Source organism: Balaenoptera physalus (genome assembly GCF_965194825.1).
Source record: "Balaenoptera physalus genome assembly, chromosome: 2".
Taxonomy (NCBI): Eukaryota; Metazoa; Chordata; class Mammalia; order Artiodactyla; family Balaenopteridae; genus Balaenoptera; species Balaenoptera physalus.
In genome coordinates, this window is record NC_138883.1 from 147655823 (window position 1) to 147676708 (window position 20886).

A 20886-nucleotide genomic window follows, 5' to 3' on the forward strand; every position below is an offset into this window, starting at 1 on the left:
CGGTTAGGAAGCAAGTCCAGGCTGCAGATCTGTGGACTTTCCCTGCTGGATGCCCAGACCCCTGGATGTGTGCACAAAACCGCAATGCTGCCCTCTCCTGGCGGCAGGCACTGCTGTGCGTGCAAGAGGTACCATGACTCCCCTACTGGCCAGCACTGGTGGGTGTAACATGCAGGCGAGACACTTCCTGCAGACCCCGCCCACCACTGCCACCACCACCCCTGCTTCCAGCGGAAACTCACCACCTGCCGCAGACCTAAGGCCCATCTCCCAGATCTGTTACTTCTTCCCACGTCCACCTCCAAACCAAGGGCGGGAGTCAGGGCTCTGTCCTGCTCCCGGGTCTGCTGGCCCATGTGACACCTCCCATGACCCACTCTGGCCCCAGCAACGTGACATCGTCAAGGAGCCAAAGGGCACGTCAGGATGTATTGCGAGCTTGCCAAGTGCGGGATCCAGGCTCTGTGGTCACTCACCACTGAGGCCCTTGGTGGGCTCTTCTCTCCTCCTCCCTTCCCACAGGAAGAGTCAGCCAGCCCCCTCCTTGCCCCCCGGCCACTGTCCTGGGCCAGGCCTCTTTCTGCTGCCCATCTGGACTCTTGCAGAGCCTCCTAACCCGTCCCCCTGCTATCACTTTTCCCTGCCTGCTGGGCCCTGAAGCAGCTTGGGCTCAGGGTTTCCCAATATCCTTCATGAACATGACTTCCAGCTCCTGGTCCCACACTCTCTCCAACAAGGTTCTCAGCTGATTCCTCAGAGCAGATCAAGGGCTGGGGGTGGGGTGAGGGAAGGAAGAGGGTAATCATTATGCCCCCATTCTCCTCATCTCCCCGTCGCCACCACCACTGCTTGTACCCCAAACCCTCCCTCCTCCTCTAGGCCCACAAGCCCCCAACACATTAACACCAGCAAACAGATCTTTGGAGAACAAGGTGTCCCCAGTGCCAGGGGTAGCCACGTGGCAGCTCTGCCCCAGCCAGGCCACCTGTTATATCGATAGATGTCATCGTGGTATTTTTTAGCAGTGAGACCACTTATGGCTACAGGTCACAGAAATCCAATACAGAACATTCCACACGTTTACTCTCTCATGGAAGAAGCCCAGAGGCAGGGCAATTGAACTTGATTAGTTCAGCAGTACAACATTATCATGCACCCAGATTCTTTCCCTTTTTCCTTTCTGCCATCAACAACCTGAGGTGGCTTTTCTCCCTCCCGTACTGGTCTCAAAATGTCTGTCACAGCTCCAGGCATCACATGCAGACCAGCAACAAACAGCAGCAGAACAGCACTTCTTATCGCTCACCTTTCAGAGCAAGAAAATCTTTCCCAGAATTCCCCTGGTGGTCTTCTTGTCACATCTCATTAGCCAGAATTGTGTCCCACGCCCATTCCTAAGCCAACCACTGATGACAAGGGGTATGGAATTACCATCACCATGATTGGCTTAAAATAGTAAAGAGTCACTCCCCTGGGGTACAAGCTGGCCCTGTCCACCTGCTACTGCACTAAACTGAGGTCTGTAAGCAGGGGAAAAGGGGGCGGCTGCTGGGAATGCAATCGCATAGTCTCCTTCCATATTCATATTTAACTGGCTCCAAGCAGGTGTGGCCAGTGCCCTTCCACGGACAAGCCAGGGCCCAGGTCTGGGAGCAGAAGACTGGGGGAAGAAAAGGACCAGTGACAAGCAGACACTGAGAACAACCATTCTGAGCCAAGAAATGATGAATGCAGAACGATGGCAGTGATGGTTAAAGTAGAAAAGAGAAGACACATGTAAGAGAAATTTTAGCATTAGAATCAAAGAGTCTTGGCAACTCCTTGGATATGGATGAGGTGGGGAAAAGGGAGTGAAAGATGACTTGGAGTTTTCCAGCCAGGATTCTTTTGAGGATGGTGGAGCCATTGGTGTTGATCCGGCTGGACATATTTCTCCTGGATAACTAAGGAGGGCAATGTGCCTGTATAACGGACTTGACAGTTTTGAGGGCCTTTTCATGCTCATCGGTCTCACTTGTTCCGCACAGCCACCCAGCAAGGCAGGCAAGGTGGGACAGGTAATGGCATTCCCATTTTACAGGTAGATGCTGGCACCTGTTGGCAACATGGGCCTCAGGTCCTCAGTGTGAGGGAGCCTGGAACTGGGGCAAAATCTGGGCACCTGTACCGGGGGAGTCAGGCTAATCTTGGCTGGGATCTCTGGATTGCTGCGTACGGTCTTTGCCCAGACTGCACCCGTTCTGGCTTTAAAAGTTGAAATTTCTCTTTTCTCTGTCGTTCATACCAGAGGTCCTTTTGTTGGTCAATTTCAAAGAAACTGACTTCCTTGTGCCGTATTAACCTGACATTTCCGAAGCATAATAATGGGGAATTTTTGTTATTATCTCAGAACGGGGAAGGACTTTCTAAGTATAACAAACTCAGAAGCTGGGAAGGAGGCGGGGAGGGAGAAAGGGGAAAGCAAGGGAGGGAAAGTCTAATAAATTGGTAATAAAAGTAACATTGCAAGCACCACCGTAAACAAAATCAAAATGCAATCTAGGAAAAATACAGTATTTGCAATTCGTATTACAGACAAAGGGCTAATTATCCTAATGGATAAAGAGCTCTACAAATCAGTCTGGGATAAAAAAGACCAGCAAACAAATAAGAAAGTGGACAAAGGATATAAACAGATTTCAGAAAAGAAAACACAAATGTTTCTTGAACCTATGAAAATATACTTAACCTCAAATTAAATGCACATGATAAACCATTTTTTTGCCAAGAAGCAAAATGATTGATACTGTCTTGGTGAGGGTAAGAGAAACAGGAGCCCTCATAAATTGTTGACAGAAGAATGAATCGTAATGAATTCTGGAAGGGAGGCAATATCTATCACTAGTATAAAGATATACACCTTTTCACCCTAAAATTCCACTTCTAGGAGGTTCTCCTGCAGAAATACTTACACACGTGCCAAATTACAAAAGTACAAAGTCATGTTGTTGTTTGTAAGAACAAAAGATGGAACACTTCCTAGAAGTCCATCAACTGGAGACTGTTTTTTCTTTTTTTTTTTTTTAATTGGAGTAGAGTTGATTTACAATGTTGTGTTAGTTTCAGGTGTACAGCAAAGTGAATCAGTTATACATATACATATATCTACTCTTTTTTAGATTCTTTTCCTATATAGGCCATTACAGGGTATTGAGTAGACTTTCCTGTGCTATACAGTAGATCCTTATTACTTATGTATTTTATATATAGTGGTGTGTATATGTCAATCCCAATCTCCCAGTTTATCCCTCCCCCTCCTTTCCCCCCAGTAACCATAAGTTTGTTTTCTACATCTGTGACTCTATTTCTGTTTTGTAAAGAAGTTATTAAATGATGATACATCCATCTAAAAAAGAAAGAACTTTGATTGTGCTGATACAGAATAATCTCCAAGACACACTAACTGAAAAACAAGGTGCAAAACAGTATATACGGTAGAATCCATTCATGCAAAATAAGAATACATATGTCGTGGATTTGCACATAGATATGTAGAACTTCCCTTGAAGGATAAACAAGAAACTGGTAACACAGGTTGTCCCTGGGGAAGGAAACAGAGTGATTGGGAACAGAGAAGCAAGAGAAGACTTTTTACTATAAACTCTTTTACGGTTTTAAAATTTACCATGTTAATTGATTATTAATAAATTGGATATAAAACAAGATTGGAATGGAAAAGTACACTGAAAGGATGAAAACTTTGATTAGCATGTAGTGGTTTAGAGTGGTAGGAATGGATATTCTACTAGTTTTCTGTGCTGCATAACAAATGATCACCAACTTAGCAGCTTAAAACAACACAGTTTATCACCTCATAGTTCCGTGCGTCAGGAGTCCAGGCAGGCTTAGCCAGGTCTTCTGCTCATGGTCTCACAAGGCTGCAGTCAAGCTGCTGACTGGGCTGTCTTCTCATCTGGAGGCTTGACTGGGGAAGAATCCAATTCCAAGTTCATTCTGGTTGTTGGCAGAATTCTTTCTTTGCAGCTGTATCGTTGGGTGCCCTGGCTTTTTGCTGGCTGTTGGCTTGAGGCCACTCTAAGATTCTAGCAGAGAGATGTTTCTAAAAACTAATCATGGAAAAAAGCATCACAGAATAAGGAGCTAAACCTCAAGGCAAATCTGCTCAAATCCCTCCCCTGGATGAGTCCCTGTGCTCCCAGGAAGGTGCTCAACTTCCCCAATCCATAATTCCAGGACCTTCCCCCTGATACCAACCAGGGTTCTTGGCCTTCCCCAATCAATAGAAATTGACTAGAGGCCAGACAAGAAATTCAGGCAAGGCTTTATTGGGGCTCCTGCTGCAGCAGCGGGGAGCGAGAACAAACAATAGGTTCCCTTACTTGCTCACTAGCTGAGGTGGGGGGCGGGGCTTGTTCCTTATATGGGGTGAGGGTAGAGGTATGTCCAGGGGTCGGGCCAGAGGGGCAGCTTAGGTGTTCATCCTAACCACCCCTTAGGTGGTGTTGTGAGCCAGGGGCATGTGCAGTACCCTGCTTTTGCTCCCAACACCCTGTTTTTGCTCCGGGCTCTTCAGAAGTGGAAGTTGGGTTTTTTGGTCTTTTGTATCTTTTGGGGTCCAGAATTTGCCCCAACTGGGCATGCACGCAGTTATTTTTAGTCCCATATAATTTCTTTGTATTTTGTTGCTTGCAGAGAGGTGTGCCCAGGTGCCAGCACTGCAGCAAAGGGTCCCAGGTCCCAGCTGGTCTCAACCCTCAAAGGGCCCCACATCACCATACAGGCTCATCTCTGAGTCTACACTCCAGCTCAGAGTCTACACTCCAGCCAGCCCAACAATACTTGCTGCTCCCTGAGAAGACTCTTTGGTGCCCCCATCTTGAGAGATGACGGTCCCTCTCCCAGATGGTCCTTCCCCTCCACTGCCCTTCACATGCTCTTATTCACCTTTTCAGTTCGGCTCTGCTGTCACCTCTTCTGTGAAGCCTCTACCAGCCCCCAGGAGTCAGCCCCTCCCTCCTCTCCAGATCTCTCTCTGCACCTGTAACATTGTAAAGAGCTTCCACCATTTACTGAGTACCTCATGGGGTGCCAGGCACTGGGCTAAGTCAACTCTAGCTTTCATTAAAATGCTGCTAGAAACCGTTATTATTCATTTTTCAAAAACAGACATAAAGACTTAGAGATACTGCCTAGACCAGGATCGCACAGCTGGGGATGGATCCAGGATTCAAATCCAGGACTCTTCTTTCCACCACCGCAGCCACATTGTATCAGAATTCCTCCCCATCTAGGCCAGTGTTTCCCAAACTCTTCTAGATTTTGGTCCTTAGTAAGAAACACACTTTACATTACAATCTAGTACTCACTGACTTATACGAAAGTTTTGGGAAACAGTATCTACCCTTTCTACTTATGGTGCCCTCATTTTACTTCATTTCCTGAAATGCCAGTCGTCATAATCCACTGATGGGCAGCAACTCCTAGTTTTTAAACACTGCTCTCAATTGGCAGCTCCTGCATTCACAGACCTGGCACAGAGCTTAACACACAGTAGGCACTCAGTCTATTCCCAGCCTGACTTCCACTGAGTCAGAGCTCTGAGCTGGCCTCAGGAAAAAACTGATCCCTAAAACCAGTAGGCAGGGTCCCTGTGACCCAACAGCCCCAGTGGTGAATCCAATGGTCCTGGTGTTAAATTCAGAAGACAGCAGAAGTTCCTGGATGCAAAGCTGGAAGTCGCCCCCACCCCGGAGAACCCTGCCGGTTCGTAGGTCCGAGGCAGCAGCACTGTGCCAGGCTTCCTGGCCCCATGGCCGGGGTCAGAGACCTGGTGTGGTAGTCGAACAGCGCAGGCCTGAGGACAGACAGGAAGTGGCCAGGGAGTGGCCAGGGACGAGGGGTACTGCCAGCATCCTGTGCCTCCCCGATGGGTGATGGCACCCGCCAGCCGAGCAGGGACAGGCAGGTGAGTTTCATCAGCCCTGGATTTCGCCTCTGACTAAGCAAAGACTGAGCTCCCTAAGAAGCTGGATTCTAAATTTAGCACCAAACTCTGGGAACCTGGTGAGCTGCCCCCGCTGCCCGTGGCACAGTGGACCGTGAGGGTGCGACTCCATTTCTCCCCCTCCCTCGGCCTGGACTGTCCTGATGCCCAGGACTCCACTGCTGACTCGCCCAGGGCTGCCAGGTGGGCAGAACAGCACCTTAAAGACCCTCCTCTGAAAGGCTGCTGTTCTTCTGGGGCAGGCATATGGGGCGGGGGGATAAAATCCTTCACGGAGCTCAGTTTCCAAGGCCTGCCAGGTGCCCCTCCCCGCCCCCGTAGCCCCATCACCGCCCTGACCCTGCAGTCCCCCTAATGCCCCCACCCCAGGGCCTGAGCTGAGCCTAGTCTCCGCTAGCCCTATGTAGGGTGGGGCTTCCACCCCATTCCATCTCAATACTCCGGCTGCGGGGAGGTCCAGAGGCTGGGCAAGGATGACTCCTTCCCCACCATCCAGCCCAAAAGCTTCTCCTCCAAGGGTGAGCGCTGCAGGTGTGCACAGCTCTTGAATAGCAGACTGTAACCAGCCTCCCCGAGTCCTTGATCATCTCCCCTCATCCTCACAAAAACCCTGTGAGGTAGGCACTATGTTGAACCCATTTTGCAGACTGCAGAGGTTAATTAACTTGCCTGACATTATACAGGTGGTTCAGCACAATACCAGACCTCCGCTCTGAAGGGCCACACTCCACACCACGTGTGTCTGTGCACAGGGACCTCCCCTGAACCCCAGCTGCTGGAGCTGGAGCTGGAACTCTGCCCAGTTGTTTCTACCGCGGACTCCCCACAGCCTGCAAGCTAGAGCCAGGGTTAGGATGAGGCTCAAGAGCCACGATGTCAGAGTGACCCTTGCTGGCCATGCAGACCTGGGCGTGGACCACAGTTACCACATCCGTGAAATGGGTTAGTCTTGCTAGAGGTCAAGGAACTGCTCTACATGGCATCCTTGTCCCCTAATTCTCTAGATCTTTGTTTCAAAACAAACAAGAAAAGAAGAGGCAGCTACAGAGAAGGGCTTTTAAGAATTGAGGTATGATCTAGTCTACAGGGTCGGTGCTCCCTTTATGGGGTGCCTGGTGCTTGCCTTTCCAGGCGCTGTCCTTTGGACAAGGTCAATTGTGAGTTTGTGCCTACACCGGAAATACCTAGGAAAGCCCTTCGGAAGTCTGAAATGCTAGAGATGAATAGAAGCCATTAGAACTGCAAGGGAAGGTGTGTGCCCAGGACCTGCCTCATCACCTGGGAGAAGAAAGGATGAAAATGCCCATGATTCGTAGCCTCCCCGTGTGCTGGGCCGAGCACCAAGTGCTTCACATGCACCATGTCACTTTACCCAACAATGGAATAGTGCACAGTCACTAAAAATGAGACACATGTGTGAACTTGGAGAGATTGTGTACTTCTTTACTGATCTGCATTTTCTAATTTTTTACGATATACAGCAAAAAAATACTATAGAAACTTAAAAGTGGAAAATACATGATTGGCAAGGAAGCTGCTCTTCTCTCTGTGGGAAGGGGCGCCTGTGCTCTGAATTCAAGACTCGGCCGAGCGTAATCCTGAAGAGCCCTAAATTAATGCAAAGTTAGGCAGTTACTGCACCTGCTGTGTCACACAGGGCCTGTGATTGCCCCTGTTGCCACGTGTTTGATTGCAACTTTGATGAACAGCAAACAGGCTTGGCTGGAGGCACAGAGACCAGTCGGGAGGCTACAGCAATCGGAAAAAAGTAAAAGCGCTCTTAGACCCTGTTGCCATAGCAACAGCACAGCAAAGCTATTTTGTTGTTAACTCCTGAGAGAAAAGACAGGACAAAAATTAATGTAAAGTTATAGTACAATTTGGACTGTGGGTATTTAACCTCTTTGCCCCTACTCCTATGAGTACAGTCAGCACGTTCCCAGCAGCTGTAACTACGCCCTCTCTCTTCTAGTCCAGAAACCACATCCGAACGAGCGACAATGCAGTATTTGGGGATGATCCCTAGAACAGCGCTTTCAAACCATATTAAGAATGCCCTGGGGACTCTGTTAAAATGCCGAGTCTGACTCAAAGGCAGGTCTGGGATGAGGCCCAAGATGCTGCATTTCTAACAAGCTCCCAGATGATGCTAATGCTCTTGGTCCACGGACCGCACTTTGAGTGGCAAAACCCTAGTCGAGAGGGTTAAACCTTTATAAAGGAAGAAACCAGAACACGCGTGTCTTATTACCTGCTGTCTCCTCCGGGTCTAGCATGGTACCTGGTACAGAAGTGTGGGGAGAAGGAGCAGGAGGCTTAATACCTGCTATATGAATGAACAGATGGATGAATAGATGAATATTGGATTCATTCACAGGTTGATACTGGCCATCTTAACTGAAAAGTTAACACATACGCATGACAAAACATTAAACGTTATGAAAGAGCAAATCTTCCCTCACCTGTTAATAGGGTTTTACTTATTTTATTTTATCCTTCCAGAAATTACTGTTAATATATCGTTTTTTTTTTCTTGGCACAAATGGGAGCACACTACGGGCATTGCTCAATCTCTCATGGGTTTTTTCTCTTAAAATATATATTGGAGATTGTTCAATATCTGTACCCATAGATCTACTTTTTTCTTTTCAACAGCCGTATAGTATTCTATTCCAAATATATTTAATCACTGCCCCTTTGCTGGAAACTCCTGACCTTAGAAATCTTTTGGCATCTCACATCATGCTACAATAAACACCCTTGTATATATGTATTTGTGCATATGTGTATATGAAAGTTATATGCTGGATAAATTCCTAGATGTGGAATAGTTGGGTCAAAGGGTGTGTATATTTTTATGATGCTAGATAACGTTTAATTGCCTACAAAAGAAGTTGCACCAATTTTACACTGTCACCAATATTTTATTAGAATGTCTAATTCCCTGCACTTTTAAATACTATCCATTTTTTAACCTTATCAATCTGATAAATGAAAAAAGTCCTTGTTTTCATTTGATTTCATTAAATATGAATGTGATTGTGCATATATTCATGTTTCTATGCCATTATATTAACTAGTAAAGTGTTATTTTATTTAAGAAAGTTACCAATTTTTGTATATTGAGTTGGGAACCAGCAGCCTTACTGAATCCTCATGCTGTTTCTAGTAGTTTTTTTCAGTTGATTCCTTGGGTTTTCCAGTTACATAACCATAGCATTTGGAAATAGTATCAATTTTGTCTCTTCCGTTACAAGTTTTTTAATCATCTTTATTAGAGTATAATTGCTTTACAATGGTATGTTAGTTTCTGCTGTATAACAAAGTGAATCAGCTATACCTATACGTATATCCCCATATCTCCTCCCTTTTGCATCTCCCTCCCACGCTCCCTATCCCACCCCTCTAGGTGGTCACAAAGCACGGAGCTGATCTCCCTGTACTATGCGAGCTGATCTCCCTGTACTATGCAGCTGCTTCCCACTAGCTATCTATTTTACATTTGGTAGTATATATAAGTCCATGCCATTCTCTCACTTTGTCCCAACTTACCCTTCCCCCTCCCCTACAATTTTTATACTCATTTCTTTTCTTATTGGTTCATACTCTGGAAAAACTATCAGATAACAGTGGTGACAGTGGGCATCCTTATCTTGTTCCTGACTTTAATCATGTTAATGGGTTTCCATCAGGGACTTCCCTGGTGGTCCAGTGGTTAGGATTCGGCACTCTCATTGCCAGGGCCTGGGTTCGATCCCTGGTCGGGGAATTAAGATCCCACATGCCATTCAGTGTGACCAAGTTAATAAAACAAAACAACAAAAAAATGGGTTTCCTTCATTAAGAATAATACTGACTTTGGCATGAGATATATATTTGTTTTATTGAAGAAATATCTGTATTGTTAAGAGTTTTCCCAGTTCCCATTTCATAAATCTGTTTTAAAAATCAAGAATGATAATAAACGAAGTACAAGAAAACACTGCCTAATATTGAATCATCTTTAACTCCTGGAGTGAGCCCCTCTTGGTTATGGTTCTGTCTTTTTTTTTTTTAAAGATTTTTTTGATGTGGACCTTTTTTTTTTTTAAGTCTTTATTGAATTTGCTACAATACTGCTTCTGTTTTATGTTTTTGTTTTTTGACTGCCAGGCATGACGGATCTTAGCTCCCCGACCAGGGATGGAACCCGCACCCCCTGCATTGGAAAGCGAAGTCTTAACCATTGGACCGCCAGGGAAGTCCCCTTTCTTTTAATTGTTTCCATTTGCTATTATTTGATTAGGATTTTGTATTGCTCTTCATAAGTGAAGTTCATCTCTATGGTTCTTTTTTATGCTTCTTTGCATTTGAAATCCGTATCATGCTGGCTTAAAGCAAAAGCTGTAACGTTTCTTTTGAAGTCCTCAAACTTTGTTTGAAAAACACTTGTAAAGTCATAAATGCCCAGCAATGGGGAGTGATTAAATTTCTTTGACTAGAATGCTATGAGGCTGTTTAACTCTCTCAGCTGCGCAGACTGGGGAGGGGGCGGCTCTTTGGCAAGTTTCTCACTTCATTCCTTGACAATCCATTGGTTGGCTTCATTTCTATCTATAATACAATCAATTTTGGAAATTTACACTGTCCAAGAGAATAATCCAGTTTTTTCATATTTGTTTGCATAAAGATAAGTAAAGCATTTTCTTAAAACTTATTTAATTTCCTCCATATCTATGATTATTTTTCCATTCTTATTTCCAAATTTACATATTTGTGCTTTCTTCCTTCTTGTCTTGCGTAGGTTAGCTAGTGATTTACCAATTTCATTATGTGTATATTTTTATTTCAATTTATCTAGCTCTTGGATTTATGTTCTGGTGTCCTATTTTCTGAGCCAGTAATTTGTTTTCATTTTTATAAATCTTTCATTTCTTTTCCTTACATTTGTTTTTTCATTATTTTTCCAACTTCTTGGGTTGTAATAACTAACTAATTCTCACCCCTTCATGTTTAGGAATGTAGGACTCTGAGAACAGCTTTAGCTGTGTCCTTAAGATCTATGCTGTCCAATACAGTACCTACTAGCTATTTAAATTTTAATTTATTGAAATGAAATAAAACTAAAACTTCAGTTCCCCAGGGCATTAGGCACATTTTAATGATTCAATAGCCACACGTGGCTAGTGGCTCCTGTATCAGACATCCCAGATGCAGAACGGTTCCTTCTATTGGACACCGAGGCTACAGAATATAATATATAGTTGTACAGGTTCAAACACCTCCAGTTACAAGCGACATAAACCCAACTCAAACTCATTGAAAGCCCTAACGAGAAACATGAGCTCAGTACCTGCGAAGCCCTGAAGTACAGGTGGCTTCAACACAGCTGGACTTATTGCTTCATTTCTCTCCGTCTTCTGGTTCTTTTTGTCCTGGCTTCCTTAAATCATATCATCAGGGTTCTTTTGCCCTCTCCCTCTCCCAGTTCTTTCTGTTTGGCTTTTCTCTGCTTATCTTAGCCATGCAGCATAGCATAACAATGTAGCGTAGCAGCTAAAGCCTCAAGCTACAAAGTCAGACTTCCTGAATATGAACCCTTGTTCCACCATGAATGTAAGTGATACATTACTTAACCCCTCTTTGTCTCAATGTTCTAAAAATGAGGACATAATAAAACCTATTTCATAGAGTTGTTGCATAGATTAAATGAGATAAAGCATATCCAGCACTTCGAACAGCACCTGGTACACAGTAAATACTCACCGAATGCTAGCTGTTGTACGAGTGAATCCTGTTCTCTGCATGTGGCAGGCTGTTTGGCCACTGGCATCTGCAGGCTCACATCATCCAAGCCTAGTAGAAAAGAGACAGTCTTCTCCATTAGCTGAAAAATCTCAGCTGGGGCTCTGGTAGCCCAATTGGGGTCAAATGCTCATCTTTAAAACAGTCACCGTGGTCCAGAGCATGGTTGCTCTTCATGGTAGAGGCCTGGGTCATGTGCCCCAACTCTGCAGCCAAAATAATATTAGTCACCATGATTAACAATCCCATCAGAGATTTCCCTGGCGGTCCAGTGGTTAGGACCCCACGCTTTCACTGCCATGGCCTGGGTTCAATCCCTGGTCGGGGAACTAACATCCCGCAAGCCGTGTAGCACAGCCAAAAAACAAAAAAACAAAAAACCAATCCCATAAAAACAACAGAGTTTGAGGCAGAGATAGTTTTCCAAAGAAAAAGTGAACTACTTTTATCAGAGAAAGGATGTGGAAAATTGTGCTGAGTAGTCAGAAACTCAAGCAGTCTCCTACAACCACCCCTTGAATGCCCAACATGTGTACACACACATACGTGCACATATACACACATTTCTTCCCCTGCATATTGTCTTTAAATGCCCACCTAACACAATGCAACTATCCTACATACATCAAATATATATAAACACTTGTGCATTTCTCTCAGTCAGAACTGGATGTGGCTCCTAATGGTCACACAACCTATGATTAAATGATACATTTAACCACCCCTAAACACAGTATACAATGGTGGAGAAATAGTGGTACACACACACACACACACACACACACACACACACCTGTTGAGAAAAGGAAAAAGGGGAAACCAAGAAGCACAGTCTCCAAACAATAGTGTAGGCCACATCCTCTATACAAGGATTACAAGGGCTCCAATGTCTAGCCATGGGGTGAATTTCTTGGTCTATCACTATGGGTGCCCCCAATTTTGCACACTGAGAAAATCTCTTGTCCATTATTCTCCATGACATCAGAGATTGGGGAGATACTTCCCTTCTGAAGAATATACTGCCCTAGAAGCCTATTTCCTGTTGGATGACTAAGGGGTCCTGGGAGTTTCCTTTGGGTTTAAGCCATCACAGACCCACTTTGACAGTTTGTGGGTATTAAATCACACAAACTCGTTTAAAATTCTGATCTTCTGCCAGAAAAATTGTTTTCTAGTGTCTTCTTTGAGCTGGCATTCCCACAATAGAAATCCTGCCAAGTTATGGTCTTTGAATCTGAGGCCCTCTCTTGTCATTTCTGTCACGTAAAAATAATCCTTCCAGAAAACTTGGACTGAACTGACCTTTAGTAAATAGACTTTTGGTGCATTCTCATGTTGAATCTGAATTTCTTCTGAAATTTTGAAAGAACAACTTGATTTAAGTGCACTTGAAAATAATACAATGAAAACATTTTCTAAGATATCCAAACCTCAGTTCCTTCATAATCACATGGAAGCAGGAAAACCCACCCACTCTCCAGAAGTTCAATGAGGAATAAAGATCTACTTTTTGTACAATATAAGATGACTGAGAGGCACAATCAATAATTATATTGTCAGCCATTCCTGCCATAATAAGTCAGAGTCAAAGTTAGCTAGCACTCTGTTTGAAAACCAAATAAAATGTCAGCATATTAAACTTTGGGGCACTGTCTCTAAAACTGGAGTTCAAACTTCATTCATGTCCGTAAGAGACCAATTTCCCCACCCACCCTTAATCATACATGGTTGTCTGTACAAAACAAATAAGTTCATAAGTACATAAATTAACCATACTTCTGCTGGATGGATATACTCTCATTTGACAGAGCAGTCTGGCAGTTATCTGGTTCTTTGGATCAGCACAGACAACCGTAGTGATCAGGGGTCCTGGCTGCAAGCAACAGAGACTGTGTGTAACTGATTAAATAGCAAAGGAGTTCATCAAAGGATGGTGCATTGCTCTCTGAACTGTTGGGAAAGCTGAGCCTGGAGCTTAAGATTCCCAGATCAATGAGCAAAACCACACCACAAAACTGTCTTGTTGATGAAGCCTCCCTCACTGCTGCCACCTCCACTGTCCCACTGTGGACACTCCACCCTGCAGTCACCCCACCTCTGAAAGTCAGGTGTCTCGGCAGCACCTGCATCGGCAAAATGGACTCCACCCAGAGCCTCTTCCTCACCTTCCTCTCTTTCCAATTAGAGCCTCAAGTAGATGAGTCTGATTAATATATATGAGGTCATGTGTGTGTGTGTCAGACACCAAGCAAGCCAGGGAAATAAGTTTTCAAGGTTCTCATTTAGGGAAGAAGATGGGACTCGTAAGGCTGGAAATTCTCTGAATGTAGCAACGTGGCTCAGAAGGTTACAAGAATCCATAAAATGTGGTCAATGCCCACTACCATCATCAAACTGCATTTTTAGCCAAGAAATCCACATCTGGAAATTTAATCAGATAACTGCCAAAATTCTATATCTTTAGGAGTTATAGAGATCAACTCCCAGAAGCCTACAGACTATTTCATGGATAAATGCAATTGAGACCAAGAAATCTCTCTTCCTTCTTCCCCCAAATCTTAAGTCGGCTCTAAATAAACCACTACTGAATGAACTCCATGATGAACAAGTTTGGTTTAGAGGGAGTCCCTGCTCTTTACACGATGATAACGGGACATTTCTTCCAGTCAGAATTTGAGACTTTTTTGGCATTCAGGCCTCCATTTACATCTGGTACACCAGGTTGGTTATTCTTAATGTGGTCGGTCACCTGAATTAGAATCGCCCTCTTTTGGTTAGAAGGGGTACCTTAAAGCCTGCTTTCTTTGTGCCTTTCTTCCCCCTTCTGAATATCAGAAGCTACAGTTAAATCTCAGTTTTGATTCCAGTGCTCGATTTGATGAACTGGCTTTTCTTTAGCATCTGGATCGATCTTCCAATGCATTCACCAAGATGGTGGCAGGTGACAGATCAAGACTTTTCTCAGAGTCTCTCCTTGGGAGTCATGGTCACCATGGAAGCCACTGTAAGAGGGAACGCTGTCTTCTACCCCATTTCACCTCTGACTACTGGCACCTCCACTGAAAGTAGATTAAGTTATGGTTGATAATAGAGAAGATTTGTCAGTCCTCCTACGGAGATAGGATTCAATATGAAAGAACAATGTTATGTGTAAAAGAGTGGGTCTTCATTTGCATACCATGATCAGTGAAGGCTCTTCTGGAGCATTCTGGTCCAAATTCGATATGTAGGTTGAAAGAGACCAGACCAGATTCTAATTTCTACCTCCCCTACCTCAATATCACAAACACAAGCCAAGAATGAATGAAGTCGATTTGATCATGTATATTGGTGGCCTGGACCACACAAACCTATTTATTTATTTTTCTTTTGTCCTTAAATTAATTTTAAAACACAGTTAATAAAGGCAGCAATCTCCTGCCTTTCCTCTTCCTGTCTCTATATATTTAGCTGATCTGACATTTAACTCCATTTCACGATATAATAGGTTTCCACCACTATTTCTTGATTTATCAATTGATTGCATGGTTGAGTTTTTGCTATATTAGATGAGGATGTGGCTGTCTAAAACCTCTCCCTTCCCTTCACCCTTCCCCAACGTCTTGATAGTCACAGCACTAGTTAGGGCTCCTCTTTTGGTTACCTTTGTAAATGTGAGCAACAAACTGATGCTGTATTTCCTTTTCCATCAGTTCCTTCCCCTCTCTAAGATGAGAAGCTCAGTAACCCTTGCTTCCCTTCAGCTACTGATATCTTCCCCTCCCTCTGTATTTCTATTTTTGCCAGCTGTACTTTTACCTTTGCATTTTAACACCAGTAGCAGGAGCATCCTGTTCTGAAACAAAAATTAAGTTGTCTTTGCTTTGTCAACAGGATGTAACTAAATGCTGAAATTCAATAAGCAGTGTTTGCCTACCAAATGTAAAATAGCTAGTGGGAAGCAGCTGCGTAGCACAGGGAGATCAGCTTGGTGCTTTGTGACCACCTAGAGGGGTGGGATAGGGAGGGTGGGAGGGAAACGCAAGAGGGCGGGGATATGGGGATATATGTATACGTATAGCTGATTCACTTTGTTATACAGCAGAAACTAACACAACATTGTAAAGCAATTATACTCCAATAAAGATGTTAAAAAAAAAAAAGCAGTGTTTGCATTCTTGTGGTTCTAGGACAATCGTTCACTGCTGAGTGAGGATTACTGCTCACTCTTTCACACCTATTTGTTTCTCCTGAAGTTTATCAGTTTATATTATGCTCCACTTTCTATTATCAATATTTCCCTTTTTTCCCACATGCTCCATAATATCACCTATTCTATCAAGTCACCCTTTTCCCCAAGGATCTCTTTCACAGAGCAGTCTGCACAACCTCCCTCCCTCTGACTTTCTCTTCACTGCTTTTCTGGGTTGATTTCCTAAGTTTCCTGAACCCCAGGTCTTTGCATTCTTTGGTTTACTCTTTGGCTTTGCTGCAGCACATTCTCAAATAGCTTCCCCCCAAAAAAGTGAATGTAGGAAGTAACATTTCAGGGTCCCTGATTGTCTGAAAATATCTTAATATTACCTTCTAATTTCAGTTTGGCTGGGTATAGAACTCTAGGTTAAAATTTTTTCCCTCAACCAAAACAAGAAATCACACAGACTGAAGGCAGAAGCAGATATGAGACTCCAGCTGTCTTCTACTAACCAGACATTAAAAAGATTTCCAGAAATGTTACTTTTAATTAAAATGTCATTTATGTTAACATATAATGGGTTTATTATTTTTAAATGGATTAATACATTTAAAAATGTTTAATAATAGTAATTTTCCCTCAAAACTTGGAAGGCATTGTTCTATTTGTCCAGAATCCAGTGCTGTAGATGAGAAAGCCACTGCTGATCTAACTCTTGCTCTTCTTGAGATAACATGTATTATTTCTGGAGTTTTTTAAGCTCTTCTTAGTGGCCTGACATGTCACAACAGTATGGCTAGGTAGTGGTCTTCTTTCCTTGTTCTTGTCACTTGGTGTGCCCTCAGCTCAGGGAAATAATCTTGCATTATTTTTTATTATTTCTGTCTCTCTGTTTTCTCTGTTCTAGGTTTCTGGAATTCCAATTATTCAGATATTGACCCTCCTCAATTGATTCTCTCATCTTTTCCTTCTATTTGTCTTTTTATTCAACCTCCTAAAGTATTTCTTCATGTTTATCTTCCATCTCTTCTTTTGAACTTTCTTTTGGTGATGTCATTCTTAATTTCTAAGTGCTTTCTTTTTCCTTAACCATTACTTTTTCATGGGACTCTGTTCTTGGTTAATGAATATATCTTCTAGAGTCTCTATGGATACTAATTCAAGGTGTGTTTTTTTTTAAGTTCCCTTTTGTTCCCCCAAATTAATCTATTTTTTTCCAGGGTCATTTTTTTCTGTTTCTTTGGTCTCTCTCTTTCATTCTGGAGGATTTCTTCAAATGCATGATGGTCCTTGTTTTCATATGCAAAGATGAAACAATAAGAAAGCTGAGAGAGAGTTCTGTGCATTCTGGTGGCCTTGTTAGCTTAGGGTAACAAGCAGGGAACCAGTTGGTGATCTACAAGGGTGACTCCTACACACACCAGATGGGATGTTCTTGGCTCAGGGCCACTCCTCAATTTCTTTAGAGAGAGCCCTCCAGGGTATTTTTCTTTTTTGAGGGTAGGAAGTGAGATTTATTGAGTACACTGCAAGGGAGCAGTGGGCGAGATCAAAAGGGGGTTTGTACCTGGGGGAGAGACACTGGGCTTCTTTTATGGTCCCTTCTGGTCACCCTTGGGTTAATGTTCCACCCATATGGTAGTTAGGTCTGGGTGTGTCGTTGCTCCATCTTCCTGGCATGCTGACTGCTTGTAACTGCTGTTAATTTTCCATTGGGGGAGGGTGGGATTGTCTTATCTTGAAAGGACCTCCCCAGCCTAAGATGGCTGTTCTATTGTTAAGCTCCACATTTCTCCCCTGACAGATCAGCAAAGTCAAATCATTGACATCTAGGTGATGACATCATCTTGGGCTACTTCCTGCTAAGAAGCAACGACATGGGGTCCCAGTTGGCTTTGCCGATTAGCCGTGGGGCTATTGAGTGTGTGTGAATAGAAATTTTGGGAGCACTGTTCAAGAGTACTCAGCTGTGTTGATGCTAGGGGCTGGAATCCTTGTCTTGTCACCATTTGTAGCTTGATGGAATGAAGTCAGTTTTGTGGCAACTCATTTGAAGTATTAATACCTGGAGATGTTGGTGGATCAGGATGGATGGTCCTCAAGGGAGGATGGAAAGAGAAAGGGGATCTCACAGTGTGACTGGATTCGCCCTGGACAAGCTGCCGCTACCTACTGCGCCAGGTGTGGAAGTGAGGAGTCCCAAGGCCAGGACCAAAGGACACTGCCACCCCATCAGGCAGGGACGGTCGGTCGGTATGGGACCACGTTTCAGGTCTGCCAAAGAGTCACCTAGTCCAGGACACACAATCCCTAGTCTCCAGGGACCTCAGGCCGTGGGCAGTGTTGAAGAGAAGAAAAGACCATTTCCAGAATGTACCCCTTAGGGAGTTGGAGTCCTATCCCGGAGGCCTTCGGGTCCCACCAAGGAGTACCTTCAATTGACTCGGGGTACCTGCTGACTCGGGGACCTTCTATTGCCCTGAGTCAGCAGGCCGATCGCTACGTGTTGGAAGACGGATCAGAAAGGGCAGAGAGAGGAGAGAAAGGCCTCCCCGTATGGACCACCAAAATGCCACAGAGTTTGGCAATGGCGCCAGCAACGCGGGTGGTAGAAGAATTTACCAAGCCAGAAGTGAGGGTAGAAAGCGAGATTTATTGAGTACACTGCAAGGGAGCAGCAGGCGAGACCAAGAGGGGGTCTGCCCCTCCACTGTATTTCTTTTCCCCCTGAAGGACAGACTCCTGAATGTGTGTATACAGTCTGGGGTGATAGGAAAAGGGGGATCACTTCTTATAAATAAATATGTTCACCCACTGAAGCTTAGCCCCCTCTGTCATGGCCCTCCCTGCCCCTGCCACTCTTCTGCCCCCCATGAGCTTGGTGTTGACACCTTAGCTCCAAAAGGAGATTATACCAGGAGGTGGCACTCAAAAGATGACCGTCTCTTCACGCAAATTGTGTCTGCTCCATGAAAAATCAAGTCTCTACTTAAAGTACCTTCTGTTGACAGTATAATGACTTTTATCAAAAGAAAAAAATAGATTCTCTTCTGCCCCCTCTCCATATTATTTTCTTCTCTTTATCCTGTTTCTCCTCCTCCTCGTCCTCCTCCTCATTCCCTCTTTCTTCTCTGAGCCATAAGCTGGCCAAGAGCAACCGTTGGCACTTGCTTCATTCCTTCTCAGGCCTTCAGAGATTGTTAAAAATAATAAACTCCCAGCTACTGCTGATTGTGGCACTTGCGTGTTCACAATCCATCAGGTGGCATCATTTAACACTGCAACAGCTTCATCATAATTACCAAAACCAAGGATTTTATTATACATTGAGTGTGCTCCTGCCATATGGTTTTGAAAGACAAGTCATTTCTCAGAAGAAAGACTAGTTTAGGAAATGTGAATGTTTAAAATTCCCCCACAGTATTATAGCTTTTTGAAGTTCTTTTGCTTCCTAATATGAGCTTCTGGCAACTTACTTCTCTTGCTTGAGGATGCATTTGGAATGCAATCCTGTATGTTCAAAACATCTCAACCCCACTCTCTCCAGTCTTTGGGCAGGCCTGTAACTTGGGGTCTGGGCCAGGCTCTGACATCAGCCCAGGTGCATATCCCTGCTTCTGGACTCTCCTTGCCGCCCCTTCTCTGCCTTTTGTCTAAATGTCAACAGCTCAGGGCAGCTCAGTTCTCAGTACGTCCCTTGGGAAAAGCCTCACTGGCTTAAGTTCCTGGTTCCATAATGTCACAGGTCATCAAGTTTCCCAAAGCTTGAGAAAAGATGCTTCCACCAGGAGACATCTGAAAAGTGGGAAACGTGGGAAATCTGAAACATGAGATTACCTTAGATTAGATTTTTTTTTCAAAGATTTAATGTAATACTATTCAGTGTTTATAAAAGTCAGAATGGACCAACAGCTCAATGTGAAAAGACTCCACCTGAAATATCTGAGGCGCTTGGAGGCCAGGCAGGAAGCTGAGCTCAGAAATACAGAAGTCTCTTTCAAAACTTTGAGAAGATAGTGCTAAATGGCAACCAAGGAAACAAGAAAACAAGTGCGCTGGTCTCGCCTGTTGAGGGTCTATTGCATTCCAAGCACTGCTGCATGCTGGGGGTTCAGGAGTCAACAGGAAGATGAAGTTGCTGCTCTTAAAGATCTTGTATTCTACTAGAGAGAGGTTAGGAAAAGAAAGGAAGGAAAGAAGAGAAGAAAAATGTCAGCTGGAGACAAAAGAAGCAGAATCAATTCTTGGGATGTTGGAGTTTTCTGTCTGGACTTCTCCCTGGATCCTTCTCAGGCAGTGGCAGTAGGTGGTTATAGATGAACTGAACACAGGGTTTCTGAAATAAACTCTTTAAGGGACATGGCCACAATATAGAGAGATGCAGGCTGGCACCGCAAGACCCCAGGGGTGTCATCCACACAGGCGACAGTGGGGATGGCGCCCCCTGGAGTTGTGACCAGTACCTAGGTGTTCCCTAACTTGTGAGATGGGTTGCAGAATTAACATCTCAGGTCTAGGTGTTGATTCTTTGTTTCCCTAAAAAGGCAAAGGAAAAGACCCTCCACTATTATCTGGTCCGGAACTCCAGAATCTCCCAAGGCTGTTGCCGGAGGACCGCTTCCAGGGCTGATTGTTAATGGAAGTCTCACCTTCCTTGGGGCAGAGTAAATGAAGGGAAAGCTGGATACAGTTTCCTTCTCCTCCTATAATTCGCTGGCAACTTCCACCAGAGCTTTTAACAAAACACCATAATGATATCCTCCATGAGTGCTGTTTTAAATGTTTGGTTCTGGTGGGCGTTGGGGAAATAGAATTAAAAACAAATTCTCCTCCCAACTCAGAAAACCTCTCCATCAAGGAAGAAAAGAAAGAAAACAATTTTATTATTGAATAAGCATTAAACCAGAATGTGATGCGCCTCTCA

General features: G+C 44.2%; 1 long non-coding RNA gene across 2 annotated transcripts in view; it reads right to left on the reverse strand.

The window, feature by feature from the left end:
* Positions 1-464: 464 nt before the first annotated feature.
* LOC309654616 overlaps positions 465-20886 on the reverse strand; it is a 55673-nt gene continuing 35251 nt past the window's right edge. For both annotated transcript variants that reach the window (XR_014260343.1, XR_014260344.1), the window contains 2 exons: positions 11750-11839; positions 465-4106 (listed from right to left, as the gene is read on the reverse strand). This is a non-coding gene — a long non-coding RNA (uncharacterized lncRNA). The remainder of the gene's footprint in view (positions 4107-11749; positions 11840-20886) is intronic.